The sequence below is a fragment of the Leptonychotes weddellii genome, unplaced genomic scaffold (assembly GCF_054177405.1).
Source record: "Leptonychotes weddellii isolate Sample4059 unplaced genomic scaffold, ASM5417740v2 HiC_scaffold_829, whole genome shotgun sequence".
Taxonomy (NCBI): domain Eukaryota; kingdom Metazoa; phylum Chordata; class Mammalia; order Carnivora; family Phocidae; genus Leptonychotes; species Leptonychotes weddellii.
The window spans coordinates 1,956-10,494 of NW_028053661.1; the positions used below are offsets into that span (position 1 = coordinate 1,956).

At 36.7% G+C, this 8,539-nt stretch overlaps 1 pseudogene; it reads left to right on the forward strand.

Moving 5' to 3' along the window:
* Nucleotides 1-2,649: 2,649 nt before the first annotated feature.
* LOC102744040 (large ribosomal subunit protein eL34 pseudogene) lies at nt 2,650-3,000 on the forward strand (annotated as a pseudogene).
* The last annotated feature ends 5,539 nt before the right edge of the window (nt 3,001-8,539 follow it).

The window sequence follows — 8,539 nt, forward strand, 5'->3', positions numbered from 1 at the left end:
GCGATGAGTTTGAATATGTAGTTGAGTATATTTCCAAGGAAAGAATGGAAGGTACAGCCTATTTTCTTTGCTGTTTATCACAAAATAGGGGAGGGAAGAAATAAACTGATGAAGGAACTGCTAAGCAAAAAGGAAAATCTCAGCCTATCCACATAGTGTGCTCTGGAGATTGGGCCAATGGTTTGGTGGACAAACATCTCCTAAGGAGATTTAGCATGTGAATCATGAATTAACTCAATCTCAGGAGAAGCCAGGACTAGAGATGTAGTTATCCTGGAAAGAAATATGGAGGAACTTCCTGTATGATGGCCTGGATAGCCATGATTGCACAGAAAGCCAACACAGTTTTTGAGATTTTTATACCAGCAAAAGTGCTGCTAGCTTGGAATGAAAGGGATATAGAGACAGAATAAAATAAAGGAAGAATGACTCCAAGGGCAAAGTTACAGTAAAGAGGACTAAGCCAATAGGATTTCCTCAGGCTGTCAGAGCAGCCTTAACAAACTAATATATTGGGGGTATAGAAAGATGCTGTCATACATGTTATGTAAGATACATTAATTGAGGGATTAAATCAACTAGAAAACACATTCATGCTAAATTTTTCTAAACAACAAAAACCCAACCAAAACTGCTATCTATTCAATGGTATAAAAGATAGTATACAAATTATTCATTTAAATATATTAAATTATTCCTTTAAAATTCTATTTGGGATTATATCTTGGAAGATGAGAAAAAGGAAAAAATGCTATCAATTTGTTGAGGAACTATAGGACCATACTATGATGCAGCATAGTATGGTACTTAGAAATCTGAATTCAAATCCCACCTTCACTACTGAGTAACTGTGTAATCTTAATCAAGTTATTGAACCTCTCCTTCCCTCAGTTTCCTGATCTGAAAAACTCGGCATAATAATGTTAACTACCCCCAGGGGGCTGATACAAAGATCAAACTTTTTGTACTTGTAAAACTCTTACTTAGGCTGCTATAAATGTTACATCAGTGTCTATTTTTTTTTTAAATAGGATAAATCTTACACAAATAGCTTTATACTGGTCTGACCACAAGAAAACAGGGGTTGCTAGGATTATTAAATTTTGCCTTACTGAGAAAGTTGAATCAACTGAGGAAATAAGAACCAGGCTACAAAGTCTAACAAATGGTCATAAGTGTCAAGAAGTGCACAGTGGTTTTGAAGAATCAAGAGCAGACATGGACTTCTAGTTAACTGAGAGATAATGTAAGAAGACTGGGTCACTGTCATGGGTGAGACCAGTGCAGTACACACCCAGCTCCTGGCTTGGTCATTTGCTGCAGTCACACTAAACTCTTTGGCTTTCCATCTTCAAGAAATCACTGCAACTGAAGTCCCAGTAGAAGTCAGGCATTTAATTTGCAATGATGTGGACAGAACTGGAGGGTGTTATGCTGAGTGAAATAAGTCAATCAGAGAAAGACATGTATCATATGACCTCACTGATATGAGGAATTCTTAATCTCAGGAAACAAACTGAGGGTTGCTGGAGTGGGGTGGGGGGGTGGAAGGGATGGGATGGCTGCGTGATAGACATTGGGGAGGGTACGTGCTATGGTGAGCGCTGTGAATTGTGCAAGACTGTTGAATCTCAGATCTGTACCTCTGAAACAAATAATGCAATATATGTTAAGAAAAAAAAAAGAAGATAGCAGGAGGGGAAGAATGAAGGGGGGGAAATCGGAGGGGGAGATGAACCATGAGAGACGATGGACTCTGAAAAACAAACTGAGGGTTTTGGGGGGGAGGTGGGAGGATGGGTTAGCCTGGTGATGGGCATTGAGGAGGGCACGTTCTGCATGGAGCACTGGGTGTTATGCACAAACAATGAATCATGGAACACTACATCAAAAACTAATGATGTAATGTATGATGATTAACATAACAATAAAAAATTTTTAAAAAAGAAAGAAGTCAGGCATTTATGAGAGGAAATTCCATGACATAATGTATCCTGCCAGGTGCCAAAGGTAGGGTACCATAAGGTAGAATAAGATGGAGGTGGAGGTTGAATTCATTAATTCTTCACTGTAACTACAACAAAGGGGAGAGCTTCTTTTCAATATAAGAGCTTGGTATTAGGTGGATCCTAATACCTTAAGGACAGGAATGTAGTTTTAAGAGACATGAGATAATATCCACTTGAATCTCAGGATTAAAGGGTAACTTCTGTAAAATAAAGAATATGTTCTCTTATTTTTCACATACAATATTCCATTGAATGTCAACTACAAAATATCACAGAACAGTGAGAATAATGTTTAAAATTTAAAGAGAATTACTCTCTTTCTTAGAAATTATTAATTTCTCAACAATTGTGAAAAGGGCTCAATACATCAGATTTACTGAATTAGGATGATCAAAAAGTGGGAAGGAGCCAATGATGGCAACTCTTGTTTTGAAGATTTATAAGTGACCAAATGAAGTACATATTGTCATTTTCTGTTGACACAGGAATTCTTAGTGTGTCTTTAAACCTAAGAACACGATCCTTTGTAATAAGAATACTAAGATGTAAGATGCTGTCCTTTGTCATAATCATTACAAATTGTATTTAACAATAAAAATGACTCACTCCTTTTTCCTCTTCCAGGGATGGCATCTTCAGAATGCTCGAGCGTTTGACATACTGTCATAGGCTGTCCTACAATACAGCCTCTAACAAAACTAGGCTGTCCCAGACCCCTGGTAATAGAATTGTTTACCTTTATACCAAGGTTTGGAAAGCACCAAATTCCTCATGTGGCATGTGCCCAGGCCGACTTTGAGGAGTTAGTACTGTGAGATCTAAAGTTTTTACAAAGTTGTCTAAAACAAAAAAATGTGTCAGCATGGCCTATGGGGGTTCCATGTGTGCTAAGTGTGTCCGTGACAGGATCAAGCATGTTTTCCTTATTGGAGAGCAGAAAATCATTGTGAAGTGTTAAAGACACAAGGAGAGTCAGAAAGCAAAAAAATGAAGCTTCTTAAAAATTGAAGCATCTAAAAAAATGAAGTTTTTTTGAGTAATAAAAAATTAAAAGGCCCCCCAAATGACTCATTTTAAAAACAGAGGCAAACATATTAATTCCTATTTACTTCAGAAATTCAGATCAATAATTGGAAATGGTAGTTTTTAACATCCTATGTTTATATCAAAATCTAACCCCCCCAAAATTATTATTATTGAAAGTTATCAGTTAATTATTTCTAAGGCACAACAAAATTGCCAGATGAGATAAGAAATCTAGCAACCCCCATTTCCTATCCAACAGATAGCAAAAATGTCTTACATCTCCAAATATATAAGCTATGAAAATACGGAAATGTACATAAAATGTAAAAATGCCAAATGTTCCATGGAATCACTGTCATTGGCTTTGAGAACCCAAAAGTCTGTACATTACAAGCTGTCCTTTGAAAGAGTACTTCATAAATAAAGAACAAAGGGAAGAGAGATATTTTCCATTTCATTGTTTTCTAACAACCATGTTTTTTAGCTATGACAGTAAAAATTAAGAAGAATGTGTTATTAACATAAATAGACAAAATTATTCATTATTTCTACATTAAGTAACAAAGACATTGCTAAGTATGAGGCATAGCAACCTCTTATTTAAATAAAAATGTGACTGATGGTGATAACTAATTAAAACCCAAGTCAGTAACTAGACCTGAAATGTAATTTTATTATAAATTATCAAACTACTTTTTATACTAACAGATAATTCAGTGCTCAGTAAGTTCAGATACTTCACTGAAAAAAATGTTTAGAAAATTCTAGGGGTAGAGCAGCAAGAGAAATCTTAACTACAGAGTGTGGGTTAATTAAATTGACAAGGCTGTAATGAGTCCTTCTTAATTGTGGTTTGTGACCAGCTGATCTACAATCTACCAGGGTTGCTTCTCTTTCATTCCTTCCCATTCTTAGAACATTTTATCCATTTTCAACTTAGTTATGACCAAACATTAAACACTCTTCTTTCTCTACACATGTAAATAATAACCTGCTGGAAAATTTGATAGCATTAAAATAAACTATACTACTAGTAATCCACCAGTACACTTGACTTTCCATCTTCATCTCACATCTACCTAAACATCCACCCACTCAATATAAATGGAAAAAGTTTCCACTGCATCATATCAAACTTACAGAAAAAAAAAGGTCCAGCTTTTTGGGAAACTCAACACAGTTAATTCATTACATCTGTAGAATTCCAAGATTCCTAAGATGTTCTCTGCTACATTTACACCTAATTATTTCTCATTCTATGAATGAGAAAAATATTTTGCAAAATACACTCAGATTTACAGGTTAACATTTCTCATCAATATTTTCTGGCATTATGTTCCAATGGAGAAGCCAATTATTTTTTATGAAATTTAACCAATTATTTTAACAGAAATGTGGCCTCAACTAAAGAGTTATTAAGGAACATTAAACAAAGACAATCTTAAAAAACAGATGCATTATGCAGGGCTAGTGAAGCCAGCATTTACTGACAGGATATCGTTCTATTTGTAAAAGTATCGAAACTAAGAAGATACAACAAAAATTGCTCAAGGAGCTTTTGTTCTTTACCTGTTCACCAGACACAAATAATGCATAGAAGTATTTAATGTGATATAAACATCGGGGAGCATGCATCCCTTTGAATTAGTATTTTTATATTCTTTCAGTAAATACCAAGTAGTGCAATTGCTGGGTCCTAGGGTAATTCTATTTTTAAGTTTTTGAGGAACTTCCATACTGTTTTCCACAGTGACTGCACCAGTCTGCTTTCCCACAAACAATGCAAAAGGGTTCCCCTTTTTCCACATCCTCACCAACACCTGTTTTATCTTATATTGTCCATTTCAGACATTCTGACAAGCATGAGGTGATATCTAATTATAGTTTTTTTATTTAAATTCAATTAACATAGAGTGTATTATTAGTTTCAGAGGTAGAATTCAGTGATTCATCAGTCTTATATAATACCCAATGCTCATTACATCATGTGCCCTGCTTAATGTCCATCACCCAGTTACCACATCCCCACCAACCCCCCTCCCCTACCTCAACCCTCAGTTTGTTTCCTATGATTAAGAGTCTCTTATGGCTTGTCTCCCTCTCTGATTTTGTCTTGTGTTATTTTTTCCTCCCTTCCCCTATGGTCCTCTATTTTATTTCTTATATTCCACATTATCGGTGAGATCATATGATAATTGTCTTTCTCTGATATTTTCACTTAGCATAATACCCTCTAGTTCCAACCACCTCATTGCAAATGGCAAGATTTCATTTTTTGATGGCTGAGTAGTATTCCATTGAATATACCACATCTTCTTTATCCATTCATCTCTTGATGGACAGCTGGGCTCTTTCTATAGCTTGGCTATTGTGGACATTGCTGCTATAAATATTGGAGTGCAGAAGTCCATTCAGATCACTACATTTGTATCTTTGGGGTAAATACCTAGTAGTGCAATTGATGGGTCATAGGGTAGCTCTATTTTCAACTTTTTGAGGAAACTCCATACTGTTTTCCAGAGTGGCCACAATTTGCATTCTCACCAACACTGTAGGAGGGTTCCCCTTTCTCCACATCCTCGCCAACATCTGTCATTTACTGACTTGTTAATTTTAGCCATTCTGACTAGTGTGAGGTGGTATCTCATTGTGGTTTTGATTTATTATTTCCCTGATGCTGAGTGATGTTGAGCATTTTTTGATGTGTCTGATGGCCATTTGTATGTCTTCTTTGGAGAAATATCTATTCATGTCTTCTGCCCATTTCTTTATTGGATTATTTGTTCTTTGGATGTTGACTTTAATAAGTTCTTTATAGATTTTTGGATACTAGCACTTTATCTGATAAGACATTTGCAAATATCTTCTCGCATTCTGTCGGTTGTCTTTTGGTTTTGTTGACCGTTTGCTTGCTGTACAAAAGCTTTTTATCTTGATGAAGTCCCAATAGTTCATTTTTGCCATTGGAGACGTGTCTAGCAAGAAGTTGCTGCGACTGAGATCACAGAGGTTGTTTGCTATCCTTCCTCTACGATTTTGGTGGATTCCTGCCTCACATTTAGGCCTTTCATCCATTTTGAGTCTATTTTTGTGTATGGTGTAAGGAAATGGTCCAGTTTCATTTTTCTACATGTGGCTGTCCAATTTTCCAAACACCATTTGTTGAAGAGACTGTCTTTTTTCCATTGGACATTCTTCCCTGCTTTTTCAAAGATTAGTTGACTGTAGAGTTGAGGGTCCATTTCTGGGCTCTCTATCTGTTCCATTGATCTATGTGTCTGTTTTTGTACCAGTACCATACCAAAGCTGAAGATTACAGCTTTGTAATATAGCCTGAAGTTTGGAATTGTGATGCCACCAGCTTTGGTTTTCTTTTTCAACATTTCTTTGGCTATTCGGGGTCTTTTCTGGTTCCATGCACATTTTAGGATTATTTGTTCCAGCTCTGTGAAAAAAACTTGATGGTATTTTGATAGGAATTGCATTGAATATATAGATTGCTCTGGGAAGCACAGATACTTTGTGGTGTTTTTTTTTACAATATTTGTTCTTTCAATCCATGAGCATGGAACGTTTTTCCATTTCTTTGTGACTTCCTTAATTTCTTTCATGAGTGTTCTATAGTTTTCTGAGTACAGATCCTTTGCCTCTTTGCTTAGATTTATTCCTAGGTATCATGATTTGGGGTTCAACTGTGAATGGGAGCAAGTCCTTAATTTTTCTTTCTTCTGTCTCATTGTCAGTGTATAGAAATGCAACTGATTTCTGTGCATTGATTTTATATCCTGCCACTTTGCTGAATTCCTGTATGAGTTCTGCCAATTTTGGGGTGGAGTCTTTTGGGTTTTCCACACAGAGTGTCCTGTCATCTGTGAAGAGTGAGAGTTTGGATTTCCTCTTCACCAATCTGGATGCCTTTTATTTCTTTTTGTTGTCTGACTGCTGAGGCTAGGACTTCTAGTACTATGTTGAACAACAGTGGTGAGAGTGGACATCCCTGTCGTGTTCCTGACCTTAGGAATGAGAATGGTATTTGTTGTGGGCTTTTATGATATTGAGGTGTGTTCCCTCTATCCCTACACTGTGAAGAGTTCTAATCAAGAAAGGATGCTGTACTTTGTCAAATGCTTTTTCTGCATCTATTGAGAGGATCATATGGTTCCTGTCCTTTCTTTTATTAACATAGTATATCACATTGATCTGCAAATGTTGAACCACCCTTGAAGCCCAGGAATAAATCCCCTTGGTCGTGGTGAATAATCCTTTTAATGTAATGTTGGATCCTACTGACTAGTTATCTTTGTGAGAATTTTTGCATCCATGTTCGTCAGGGATATTGGTGTGTAATTCTCCTCTTTGGTGGGGTCTATTGTCTTGTTTTGGGATGAAAGTAATGCTGGCCCCACAGAAAGAGTTTGGAAGTTTTCCTTCCATTTCTGTTTTTTTTGAAACAGCTTCAGAAGAACAGGTATTAATGATTCTTTAAATGTTTGGTAGAATTCCCCTGGGAAGCCATCTGGCCCCAGGCTCTTTTTTGTTGGGAGATTTTTGATTACTGCTTCAATTTCCTTGCTGGTTATGGGTCTTTCAGGTTTTCTATTTCTTCCTGTTTCAGTTTTGGTAGTTTATACCTCTCTGGGAATGCATCCATTTCTTCCAGATGGCCTAATTTGTATTATTATCAATGTATTTCCTTAATTTTGTTATTAATTGGTTTATATAACTGGCTGCTCCCATGTTAGGGGCATAAATATTTACAATTGTTAAATCTTCTTGTTGGATAGACCCTTTAATTATGATACAGTGTCCTTTCTCATCTCTTATTACAGTCTTTGGTTTAAAATCTAAGTTGTCTGATATAAGGATTGCCACCCCAGCTTTCTTTTGGTGTCCATTAGAATGATAAATGATTTTCCACCCCCTCACTTTAAATCTGGAGGTTACTTTGGGTCTAAAATGAGTCTCTGTAGGGGCACCTGGGTGGCTCAGTTGGTTAGGTGACTGCCTTCGGCTCAGGTCATGATCCTGGAGTCCCAGGATCGAGTCCCGCATCGGGCTCCCTGCTCGGCGGGGGGTCTGCTTCTCCCTCTGACCCTCCTCCCTCTCATGCTCTCTGTCTCTCATTCTCTCTCTCTCAAATAAATAAATAAAATCTTTAAAAAAAAAATAAAAAAAATAATAAAATGAGTCTCTGCAGACAGTATACCAATGGGTCCTGCTTTTTTATTCAATCTGATAGCCTGTGTTTTTTTATTAGAGCATTTAGCCCAATTACATTCAGAGTAACTACTGAAAGATAGGAATTCAGTGCCATTGTATTGCCTGTAAGGTGACTGTTACTGTATATTGTCTCTGTTCCTTTCTGGTCTATATTACTTTTGGGCTCTCTCTTTGCTTAGAGGATCCCTTTCAAGATTTCTTGTAGGGCTTGTTTGGTGATCACAAATTCTTTTAGTTTCTGTTTGTCCTGGGAGCTGTTTATCACTCCTATTTTTAATGACAGC